This window comes from Tenrec ecaudatus, chromosome 8, assembly GCF_050624435.1.
Source record: "Tenrec ecaudatus isolate mTenEca1 chromosome 8, mTenEca1.hap1, whole genome shotgun sequence".
Lineage (NCBI taxonomy): Eukaryota > Metazoa > Chordata > Mammalia > Afrosoricida > Tenrecidae > Tenrec > Tenrec ecaudatus.
Window position 1 is genome coordinate 116479849 of NC_134537.1, and position 12443 is coordinate 116492291.

The 12443-nt window shown below is 36.9% G+C and overlaps 1 non-coding gene across 1 annotated transcript; it reads left to right on the forward strand.

Annotated features, from left to right (window-relative positions):
- The first annotated feature begins 11149 nt into the window (after window positions 1-11149).
- Window positions 11150-11265, forward strand: LOC142455679 (U5 spliceosomal RNA). Its single transcript, XR_012785830.1, has one exon. It is a non-coding gene; the product is annotated as a U5 spliceosomal RNA (small nuclear RNA).
- Window positions 11266-12443: the final 1178 nt, after the last annotated feature.

The following is a 12443-nucleotide window of genomic DNA, read 5'->3' on the forward strand; positions in this document are numbered from 1 at the left end:
ATTTAATTTCCTTCTAAACTATAATCAGATTTAATTTTGCTATGATTCCCTAACCATCACTGGAAATTCACTCTGCATAATATTTAAACAAGACATTTTACATAATTTTCAGCAATACACATTCTATTAGTAAAATCATCAAAACACAATTTTTATTCTATCTTTCGATTTTCCTGGAACCAAAGGGGAAAACAAGAATAACATAACATTTCAATGTTTATGAAAAATTACACTGTCAGAGAAAAAGAATATGATCATTATTATCTTGTCTTGTGAATCAGTTCTTTGCTTACCATAAAGCATAGGGAGAAACCCATCAAAAGAGTGAAATCAGAAATAAAGTGAGCATTAATGCTACTCACACAGCACTGTTGTCATCTTGATTTCTCGACAGATCCATGGAAGAAATTCAGGATCATTCTGTGCAACACAAGGAGGTCTTAAAAAGTCTAGGAGGAAGTTTGGAAAAAAATAGAGCTGAAAGATAATTCGATTTTTCTATCAGCTTTTGAAGTTCCCAGCAGCCACATATGCCATGTTAATTAGTGGACAGAGTTGATATTGTTGATATTATATATACATAATATCACCTCTGTCAATATATACAACCCTGTCAATAAATATAAAAAATATATATAAATTATTTTATTGGGGCCTCATACAACTCATCACAATCCATACATACATCAATTGTGTAAAGCACACTTGTACATTGTACATTAGACTGGTCTGAAGGTAGTGAGATATCACAATTGCTTACAGAGTTTATATTTTTAAAATATTGGTTCTCCCAAATTTATGTACATAGTCAATAAAACTTAACCACATTTACATCACTGTTGTTTTTAAAAGAAGTTGACAATCTTATTCAAGGGATAGCAAAAGTTGGTTAATACCTACCAGAATATTTTTTAAATCTCTAAATTCAATAATAAGGAAAATCAGTAAAAAAATTGTAAAATTTCTGAGCAACTACAGTACTAAGCAGATTTATCAGTTGCAAGTAGAAGGATTACTCTTAAAAAGATATTCTGTATTATTAATCATCAGGAACATACAAATTAAAATCATATTGAGATATAATTTTCATCTGAATGAGATTGATCACCAGTTGCTAAGAGCAGTGTTGACTAACCGAGACTCTAAAAACAGCTAGTAGAATGATAAAATGTTTCAACTACTTGCAAAACAATTTGGCAGTATCTTAAAAAGTTAAACATGCATCCAGCCTAAGATCCACCCATTTAACTTGTACACATTTATCCAAGAGAAATGAGAACACATAGTCATATAAAGACTTCTACACGGATGTCTGCATTGTTAGGTGCTGCTGAGTCAGTTCTGGCTCATGTCCATTCAACACAACACAACACAACACTACCTTGGACTGTGCCATCCTCACAATCCTGCTGTTTGGTCTCATAGTTGTCACCGTGATTCACACCCATCTCCTTGAGGGTTTCCTCTTTTCTGCTGAACTTCTACTTTACCATCATGATGTCCTTTCCAAGGTGACTGATGTACAAATTATGTGAGATGAAATCGCCCCACCCTCACTTCTAAGAAATATTCTAGCTGTCCTACTTCCAAGACAGATTTATCTGTTCTTCTGACAACCCATGTACTTTACCAATAGCATAGTTCAAATGCAACGAGTCTTCTTTGGTCTCTCTTAATCATTATCTAACTTTCACATGCATATGAGTTAATTTAAAATACGATGGCTTAGATCAGCTGTGTCTTAGGCCTCCAAATGATACATTTACTCTTCAACATTGTAAAGAGGTCTTATACAGGAAATTTACCCAATGCAATCCATCATTTGATGTCTTCACTGCCGTTTCCATAAACATTCATTGAAAATTCAAGCAAGATAAAATCCTTGACACCTTCCATCTTTTCTCGGTTTACCATAATGTTATCTATTAGTCCAACTGTGAGGCTTATGATTTTCTTTACATTGGGGCGTGATTGATATTGAAGGTTATAGTCTTTGATCTTCATCAGCAAGTGCTTCAAGTTCTCCTCAATTTCAGCAAGCAAGACTGTGTTTTCTGCCTATTACTATCTGTTAAGCCTTCCTTCAATCCTAATGGCACATGATTCTTCATGCAGTCCAGATTCTCAGATTATGTTTTCACCATACAGACAGAATGAGGATGGTGAAAAATCACAACCCTGATGCACACGTTTTTTGATTTTGAACCCTGCAGTATTCCTTCGTACTGTTCAAAGGACTGATTCTTGGTCTAGGCACAACTTCTGAATAAACAGAATGAAGTTTCCTAGAATTCCTATTCTTAATGTGATCCATAGTATGTTTGATCTATATAATTGAATACCTTTGCTTAGTTAATAAAACATGAGTAAACATTTTGCTGTTCTCCTCTGCTTTGAGTCAAGATCCATCCATGTCCTCTTCGGAGAAATCTGACTAGAATTTCAGCCAGTTCCCTGTCAATCCACTGCCACAATTATTGTTTCATGGTCTTCAGAAAAATTGTACTTACATCTGACATTTATTAGATTGTTTAATAACCTCATCATTCTGTTGGGTCGCCTTCTGTAGAATGAGAACAAACATGTATTTCTTCACTAACTTGGCCAGATAGCTGTTTCCCAAATTCCTTGACATAGACAAGTGAGTGATTCCAATGGTTATTCGATTTTTTTTAACCATTTCGGTTAGCATTCTGTCCATTTCTGAAGCCTCATTTTGTTAGTCTGGGTACATTTGAGAAACAAATACACAGAAATGCATATGTATAAGAGACAGTTTTAACTGCACATCAAGAAAACATCCCAATTCAGTGCTGACCAAGCCCACAAGTCCAACATTAGCTCATATGTCCGACACCAATCCACAAATTCCTCCTCCATCTCACAAAACACACTATGACACCAACTGCAGGAGGAAAGCTGAGTCAGTGAACATGTAAGCATCTCAGCGCTGGCAGGGGTCTCCACATGACTGCTCCAGCACCCAGGAGTGCATTGGTGTAGGTCTATGTGGCTTCTCCTCAGGGATGTCTTGTAGGAAGTGAGCCTTGCCAGCTGAAGCAGGGAACTTGCTAAGGAAGCTGCACCCTGGTCTGACCATCAGTGAGCAAGAGACCGAAGAACTAGAAAGGCAAGGTTCACTGAGCCATTTATCTCTCTCCCTTCAATTAACCCCACATGTGTTTATTGGCCAGGTTGGCACAGAAACTTTATATCATTTATGTTTCACTGATGCATTCAATGCAGCTTGAGCTTCTTCCTTCAGTTCCATCAGTCCCTGAGTATATTCTCCTTCTCAGAATGGTTGATGATACAATGACTTTATATATCTTTCATCATCTTTTGATACTTCCTGTATCATTCAATATTTTCCTCATAAAATTCTTCAACATTGCAACTGGAGGATAAATGTTTTGCTTCAGTTCTTTCAGCTTGAGAGATGCTGAGTGGGTTCTTCCTTTTGACTTTCTAACTCTAGATCTTTGTACATTTGATTATAATATACTACTTTGTCCTCTAGGGAGCCCTGGTGGTATAGTGGTTGTGCATTGGGCTGCCATCTGCAAGGTTAGCAGTTCAAGAGTACCACCTGCTCTGAGGGAGAAAGATAAGACCTCCTCCCGTAAAGAGTTACAGTCTCAAAGACCCACAAGGCAGTTCTACCCTGTAATATTGTCAGAATCAACATGATATCAGTGGATTTTGTTGTAATACAGCTGTGATCTGAAATTTTCTGTTCTCTTTTGCTTCATCATTTCTTTCAGGATCTTTAGCTACTTTACATTCAAGAGCAAGTTCCAGGGCCTCTTCTGACACTCCTCTTGTTCTTTTCAATAACCTTTTGCCATCTTCATGTGTGGTGTTCTTGATGTCATCCACAGCTTCTGGAGTCTCCTCTCACTAGTATCTTAGGCATCCATTCTATTCATGAGATATTCCTGCAACCTTGGTGGGATATGTACAAGGTCTTATTTTGGTTTTTGTAGACCTGCCTTAATCGCATAGAAGCAATTGATGGTCTTCCACAGTATTTTAATGACGTTGAGCGTCTGCCTGGTCTATTTCCACAAATGCAGTCTATGTGACTCCTTTGTATTCCATCTGTTCATGATATTCTGGGAAATTATCGTGATTATTTTTCAGTGTCTCTGTTCTACCTCACAGTTTATTGTGAATTAATTGCCTAGCGTCTTAAATGCTTGCCAGAAATCAACCAAGCTCTATAGCAATGGATCTCCGTTTACCTGCAATAAAAATAAAACCCCAAATTCACTGCCAATTAGAGTATTTGGACTAACAGTGGACTATTGTGGGTTTCAGATGCTGTATGAGTTTTCTGGAGCAGATATTATAACTTTTCCACCCCCTGGAGTGGCTGGTGAGTTGTAAGCACTGGCCTTGTGGTTAGTAGTTCAAGGCTTACTGACAGAACCCTCAGCAACCCTGGAGGGATGGCAGCAAAAGGGAAATCAAGAATAAGAGGAAGACATGTTTCCATTATTAACATCAGCTTCCTATGCCAGATCAGACAAGCTGGATGATGCCTGGACACCATACCTCAGCATTTTGATCTATAACTCTAGTGTGCAATCCTTATGAAAATGGGGAAGGAGAAAATGGAAATTCAAATCCTTAATATAATTCATATTTATGAACTTACTTAAGCTGAATAAAGACTTGAAACTATTGCCCTGAGATAATCTTTAAATCTTCAACCTCAATAATATCTCCAGAACCACCCATATATAAGACATCATATATATATAACATCATCATCTTCCATGAAGGCAGGTGACAGATGATATTTTTTCTCCCTAAGATGTTCCTCAATGGTTCAAGCACAGCAGTGCAACTAATCGTGAACCTGAGACTCTTCTTTGGACCAAACAATAGTGGAGTCAATTAAGTGTGTCTTGAGCATTGGCTTCTTTCTCTTAAAGATTTATTTATGCAGATATATCTTTTCTTTCTAAAGGGTATGTTTAAAATGGGAAACCCAGGTTTAACAGTGATTATGTGATTGTCTGTTATCTGAAAGAGCTGAAGTTTGAATCCTTTCCCCACTTAGCTGCAGAAAACTGTAGCGGTCTGCTTCCTTAAAGAATTCAGGCTGGAAAATCTCATAGGGCAGTTCTATTCTGTCCTATAGAGTTATGATGAAACTGCAATGGTTTTGTTTTTTAGAACTCAAGGTTAGTATTCTCTGATTTCAAGTCTAACTATTTATCACTTCATCTATGCCACATGCTAAATGACCATTTTAAAACAATAAAAGCTTTACAATATTATAAGGCTTTATAATCTGTTTCTGAATTGAGTTATTTATCCTAAGAGTAATAACTTTCTACCAAAAATGTTCTCATTCATAATTTCAATTTTGATATTATAGGAAGAGGTGAGAAAAAAGCAAACAAAGATATTTGCAAACTTTTGTAAAAATCCAATAGCCATGGTCCCTGTTTTAGTTTACTATACATTGATTAGTCCCTTAATAACAAAAAGACTAAGATTTTTCTTCATCATATTGGCATTTTTACTGCCCTGTTTTCATATTCCGCAAATAGACTGTGTGCTTCTGGCAATTCAGATGTAGAACAGATGGTCAATAAAAATAACAACAGCAAATTCATAAAACGAATCTCCAAAATGAAGTGTCTTTATTATTTTAACTCAGTGTGCACACAAATGACAATTTAGACACGATGCATCACAGAGAGAGCTCTTAACTTCCTTAATTCAATGCATGTTTACTGCATGTCAACTCTATGACCAATTGGTTGAAATTTAATCATTTCAAAAGGTAACATATAATCAAGAACCAATGATATTGAAGCAACAAATCTAAACTGCATACAAGACATAAGCCAAAACAGTCTCCAGGAATTGATGGAACATGAACTAAAATATTTTAACAAGCTGATGAAACCCTAAAAAATTAACATCAGATAGATTGGGATGAAAGCAGAGAATACAGAAAATGTATTTTTTGTGTTTTGTTGACTATGTAAGGGATTTGGAAATTCAATTTTGTGGATCAAGCCAACTATGGATACATTGAGATGAATGGGAATTAAAGAAGACTCCAGAAGACTCTCAGAAGAACGTGTACGTGGAAAAAGAGATCGTCCTATCAAGCAAACAAAGTAATGCTACTGCATGATTTAAGAGTGCCAATTGAAATATTTCAACAAATTGAGGAAACACTGGAAGCAAACATTCACCTATGCCCCAAAAATTTTTTTTGGAAGGCAGCTACCAGGCCAAGGGATTGAAAAAGATTTATATTTGTAACCATTCAAAAGGAAGATGACCCAACAAATTACCAAATGATATCACTAGTGCTATATATGCAAGTAAAATTTTCCTGAAGATCATTCAGTGATAGTTGCAGAAGTACAGGTTCAGGGAGTCGCCAGAAGTTCTGTCTGCATTCAGAAGAGGACATAGCACCTGGGTTATCACTGCTGACGTCAGTGTGCAGGCAGGTGGCAGGTTAGATATGAGGCATTGATAATAAAACTCAAATTCCTTAATTCAATAAATATTGGATCTGGGCTGAAACCAGAAACTACTAAAAATATATTTAACTGTGTTTTATTTAAAGGAAATCAAATGTGTGGATCATAATAAATTATGGCTAGCATTGAGAAGAATGGGCATTCCGGAACACTTCATTGTGTTCATGCAGAACTTGCACATGGGTCTAGAGGTTGTTGTGCAAACAGAACAAGGGTGTACCGCATGGTTTTAAACAGGAAGGCTGTGCATCAGTGCTGTATCCTTCTATCATATTTATTCAAGCTGTGTATTGAGCAAGTAATTAGAGAAACTGGACTATATGAAGGAAGATCTGATCTCGGGATGGAGAAAGGCTTATTAACATATGCAGATGACACAGCCTCACTTGTTGAAAGCGAGGAGGACTTGAAGCACTAGCTGATGAAGATCAAGGATCCTTCTGTATGGATTACACTTTAATGAGAAGAAAATAACCCCCTCACAACTGGACCCATAACTTGCATCATTATGAATGGAATAAAGAAGAAAGGTTCCTAGGATTTCAATTCTTGAGCAATTTTCTCATGAGAGTTAATCCAAATTTGCTGTTGGAAATGATAATTTCCTCTTTTTTCCTACAACATCTTCGTGTAGAAGGCAAGAGTTTATTATTATGTGTAAGACTGAAGTTTCCGTACACTTTGGGAAGTTTCTTCTCCATTGTTTAGCAATCATTTTCTCCCCATTGATTTTCTACATTCCACTGCATACTATTCATTTCATTTTCTCAGTGTTTGGAGTTTCAACAGAAGTATTAGAATCCCTCTTTCAAATTGCATTTTAAAAATAATACGAAGATGCTCGGTCAGGTTACAGTATGTTGTTTGAATTATATAGGCTTTATTCCTCCTATTTTCTACACATAGCCTTTGAAAACATCCCTGCTTTTAGTTTTCAAGTTTTTTTTAAAAGAAAGAAATTACACTAATAATAAATATTTTAAATTTTCATATTAATAATCTTAGTGTCCCTTTTATTTATTATCAATTGGGAGTTAGTGCATATATATTTCCCTAGTTCAATCACATCAAGAAGAATTGTACAATTGCTACCACAATCAGTTTCCAAACATTCATTTTCTTCCTGTTCTCCTTGACCGTCTCTCCCTTTTACACGTCCCTTTACCTCCACTGTAACCCCCATCCCCTCAAACCCTTATTCTACTTGTTGTCCCTCTAGGTTCATTAATCCTGAGTTTTATATACCAAAACACAGAAGGTCTTTTTTAGATTCACTTTTTGTCCAAGTTCATGTAACAATGATCTCTTTCTCCTTTTCATTGGACCTCTTCTGTGTTCAAGAGAAAGCTCCAGTCTCCTCTGACATCCTTTGTGGTCTTGCTTTTAAAAGTGTCTGAAAAAAGCATTAAACTAAAGAACACAGTAAGCCTTCCATAGCGGAAAACCAGTAAAAAACCAGTGAAATGTTCAAAACACTTCCTCAACAAACGAAAAGGGAATCTAAGTGCTATTTATGTAGCATTTGCATTTATTATGTGTTATAAATAATCTAGAGATTATCTCAATTATATGGGAGGTGGTGAGTAGTCTATACGCACATATTATGCAGTTTATATAAGTGACGTGAGCATTGCAGATTTTGGATCCAAGAAGTCTCCTGGGAAAGGAATGTTTTATTGTTTTGAGCCACTGAGTTGGTTCCAACTTGTGAGTATACATTGGACCCTGCATCAAACAGAACAGGGCATTGCATGCTCCTGCTGCCCTCATAACTGTTACTGTGTTGACATCTGGCTTTGTAGCCATTGTGTCCACCCATCTATCCAATGCTCTTCTCTTTAAAACTCTACTGTACTGAGCTTGGTGTCTTTCTGTGGGCATTGGGCCTTAAAACGGGTTCTAAGCAAGTGGGAGCCATCTCCAAAGTAAAGAGAGGAAGCATTCTAATATCTAAGGTGCATTCTAAACACTTTTTTTCCCCATCCAAGAAACTGTTCTACAAGTATGAGACAGAAACAGTGGGGTTTGCTCCCTGTAAACTGCTCCAAAAATCTTGCGATTATCAAGTATGTTATATACCCCACACCCCACACCATGTGATAAAAAAGAAAGTTTTAAAAATGATCATGGAAAACAATTGATACCCTCAAACAATGTGACAAGAAGCAAGTTTTTAAATGATACCAGGAAATGGCTCTCTGTACCTGTATTTCTCCAGGGTTGCCAGGTGACCATCCCTAACTCTCCTACTCCATTGGTTATCTAAATGTGGGATGCTTCCATGCCTAGCCTTACCCGACCACCTACCCTGAAACCTCACACCCCATAATTTAGGTAAGTGGGGGGTGCTTCATATCTGGCTCCATATCTTTTTTTCTTTGAAATGTTTCATGGCTCGTACTTCACATAACAAACAACTTAATCATTTAATCGTATTAAGAAGACTCGTGCAATCATCACCATGATCAGTTTCAGAACAGTTTCTTCTCATGCTCATTGTTGCTAGTTTTCTGTTTTCCCTCATTCTCCACTGCCATGCCCTTCGATAACTCTCAACACAGTTATTTCCTCTATGGCTCTCCCTACTCCGCTTTTCATATACAGAAAATCATACAAAATGCAAACAGGAAGCAGGCCAGCAAACAGAAAAATGTCAAGATGAAGCATAGAAAAACCTCAACTAGAAGGAAAGCAGAAAAGATTGAATACTGGAACAAATTTGGAATGGGTCAAAAGGGAGATCAAATGATTACGTATTACATTTTCACCTTTCTACTTCTGCCATAATCAACTTTACAATGCTCTCTCACTGACAGCCAGTGTATTCACGGCCCTCCACTATGATCTGAGGGATTCACTGGAGACTTCGTTCATGGGGGACCCTGCAAATGGGTACTCGGTTTCTGCTTTCATCTATAGCCTTTTGCAAACCAGGTGTTCATAATTTATGTTCTGATACCACTCCCTCCTTCAAATTTGGATTTTATTTTTTACAATCCTTAGATCCTACAGGCTGGTGTGCTTTATCCATGTGGACGTAGTTAACACATCACTTAGATAACTGCTTTTCTGAAGACCAGTCTTTAAAATCCCAGACATTATTTTCTCTGATAGTCAGGATCCATCTGATTTTTTCACCGCATGTTGGTACAGCACCCCATCTTCGCTGATTTCTTCATGAGGGTGAGCATCAAGCAGGGCCATGCCATAAGAAATAATATTCTTATATTTGGGCTAGAATTAAGTGTGAGATCAAAATCCATAAACATATCTGTGAGATTATATATATCCTTGATTCACTTTTTAGACATCATTATCATTTTATGATAAAAACATTATAAACCAACTCCTTGGGATATAAGGTAATTCTATTGATAGGGTCACTCATTTAGCCAATGGTGTAGAATTTAAAACACTATTGAGAAAAGGAAATTATACATGTATAGGTCAGCTTCAGACTGCAGTACATGAGTTGTTGACTTCTATTGGTTAAACTCTTATGTGAATAGATACTATTTGCATAAACGATGGAGCTCGGTGATTAAATGGATGGCCTCATTTCTGCGACAGGCTTGTTCATTCTTTTGGCAATCTGTTTTATGTTCAATGTTATTCATCAACACTGTAATTTAAATGCATCCATCATTTCTCAGTCACTGTTTTCCTCAGTCATTGTGCAACTTTTGAGTGCATAATCTAAACCAAACTCACTGTTAATTCTGACTATGCAGAGACTGTATTGGACAGGGTAGAGCTGCCTCTGTGGGTTTCTGAGACTATAACTGTTTATGAGAGAAGAAAACAGTTTCCTTCTCCCACAGAGCAACTGGTGGTTTTAAGTTGTTGTCCTTGCAGTTCACAGCTCAAAGCATAACCACCGCACTTCCAGGGCTACTGTATACATGCATATTGGGTGACTGAAACTACCATCATTTTTGGTCAGAAATATAAAGATATATGCATATAACAGTTGTACTTGGAATTGGTTAATTTTTATTCAAAATCTAACTTTGCAACTAGTTTTTTTAATTGCACAAGTTTATCTGTTAAAAGAGATTTTCTAACTTGCTCAGATTATCAACATCAGAAAACGTTTTGCTGTGAGTTGATTCCTACTCAGGGAGAGCCGACAGGACAAACTAGATTTGGGAAGGCTGTAAATGCTGTCACGCATTTCTCCTGGTGGATTCAAACCTCTGTCATGTCCATTAGCAGCTAAATGCATAACCACTCTACTCTCAGGGTCAGTTTAAATCCTAGTTTATTTGAAGTCTCAGCAAACTTCCAAAGTATTGATCTCACCCCTATTCTGGAACTTCTCTTTGTTGCCATTAATATCACAGAACATCTATTGCTCCATCTCTTCAAAATTCTTCCTGAGAGCGTCTCTGCAGACTCCCTTGTTGGGTGCCTGTGTTCTACCAGATTCCCAATGTTGAGGTTCCTTCTGCCTCTCTTCCCGCCTAACTGATCTATGAGTGTGTAGCTGTGATCCAAATCCAAACTTGAAATTATTCTTAAAACAAAACCGTAAGTCTACTAAAGAATAAAGGACAGGAAATGTAAAATGTCAACACCAGAGTTTTGAATTTTATCTTAATGGGAAGAACATCATTAGGATATTACAAGCAATACTCTGGTTTCTCTTTCAAATCGCATAAATCTTTCGCCTTCGACTAAAGATTGTCATGGAGAGAAACAACTAAGAGTTCATAACTAATTTTTTGAAGTCCTGCTCTGCAGGACTGGTAAAGAAAAAAGAAAGGAGATTTTAAGCAAAAAAACAAAACAAAGACGAGGCGATCAGATTTACGTTTTAAATAATCAGTCCAGTTCCTGAACATAGAATAAACTGGAAGGAAACAAATCGGACAGTTAAAAGGTTAACATCACAAAGCAAGTGTGCCGCCTCAAGTCAGTTCCAACTAATAGTGACCTACGAAGGGTTTCAAACCGTCAATCTCTACTCCAGCAATTCCATCTTTCTCCCTCAAAGCAGCTGATGTGTCTGAACCACCGAGCTTGCAGTTTGCAGTCCAATGTTTTCCAAACAAACAGTTCCGCCAGGTTTCCTCCCAAGGCTGTGTGGAGTAGCTGGATTTCTGCTCCCTGGAAGCCATGGTTCTCTGTCTGAGCTTGACTGTCACTCTAGTTTTGGGGAGATTCCAGTTTTTCCTGGGATCTCAATTATTTCATGAAACTAAAAGAATTGTTGATATGTTTTAGTTTTTTTTAGCTCTTTGTTGTTGTCATTGTGAGTATAGGAAGGGAGATTGCCAAACCCATTATATATCAGACTAGAAACTATCAACTATTTTTAAGTGAACAGAGTACTTTTTGAACCATTTTATCTTCAAAAAAGATTTTAATGTCACCATTGTGATTTTTCTCCTTTCTGAGACATCTTGTTGAAGTTTCAGATACTTGCTAAAGAATTAATTTTAGTGACAGTCTAAGACATTAAAAGAAGCCCTGGTAGCCCAACAGGGAACGGTTCAGCTGGAAACCAGCAGGTCAGGGTTTGAACCATCAACCTCTCCAGGGGCGTATAGATCTGGAGATCTGCTTCTGTCCATGAAGTTGACAGCCTAGGACACCCTACGGGCATTTCAGCTCTGACATAGAGGTTTGCGATGAGTCGGAAACTACTTGATACACAACAGCAACGTGTCATAATAAAGAAGATAATACCTTATAAATATTTATGAAAGACCCTAAATATTTCATCTCCAAACTCAATTACTAATTTTGAAAAGAAAGACACTTGAAAAATGCAATGAAGTAAAAGATCATCTCAATGATGATTTTTATATTTGGAAGACACAGATTTTTTTCAACAACATGGTCATTGACTTTTGTGAGATATGATGATTTCTCTCTGCATGTTTTTTAAATTAAATGTATTTTGCATTCACAAATAGTTGA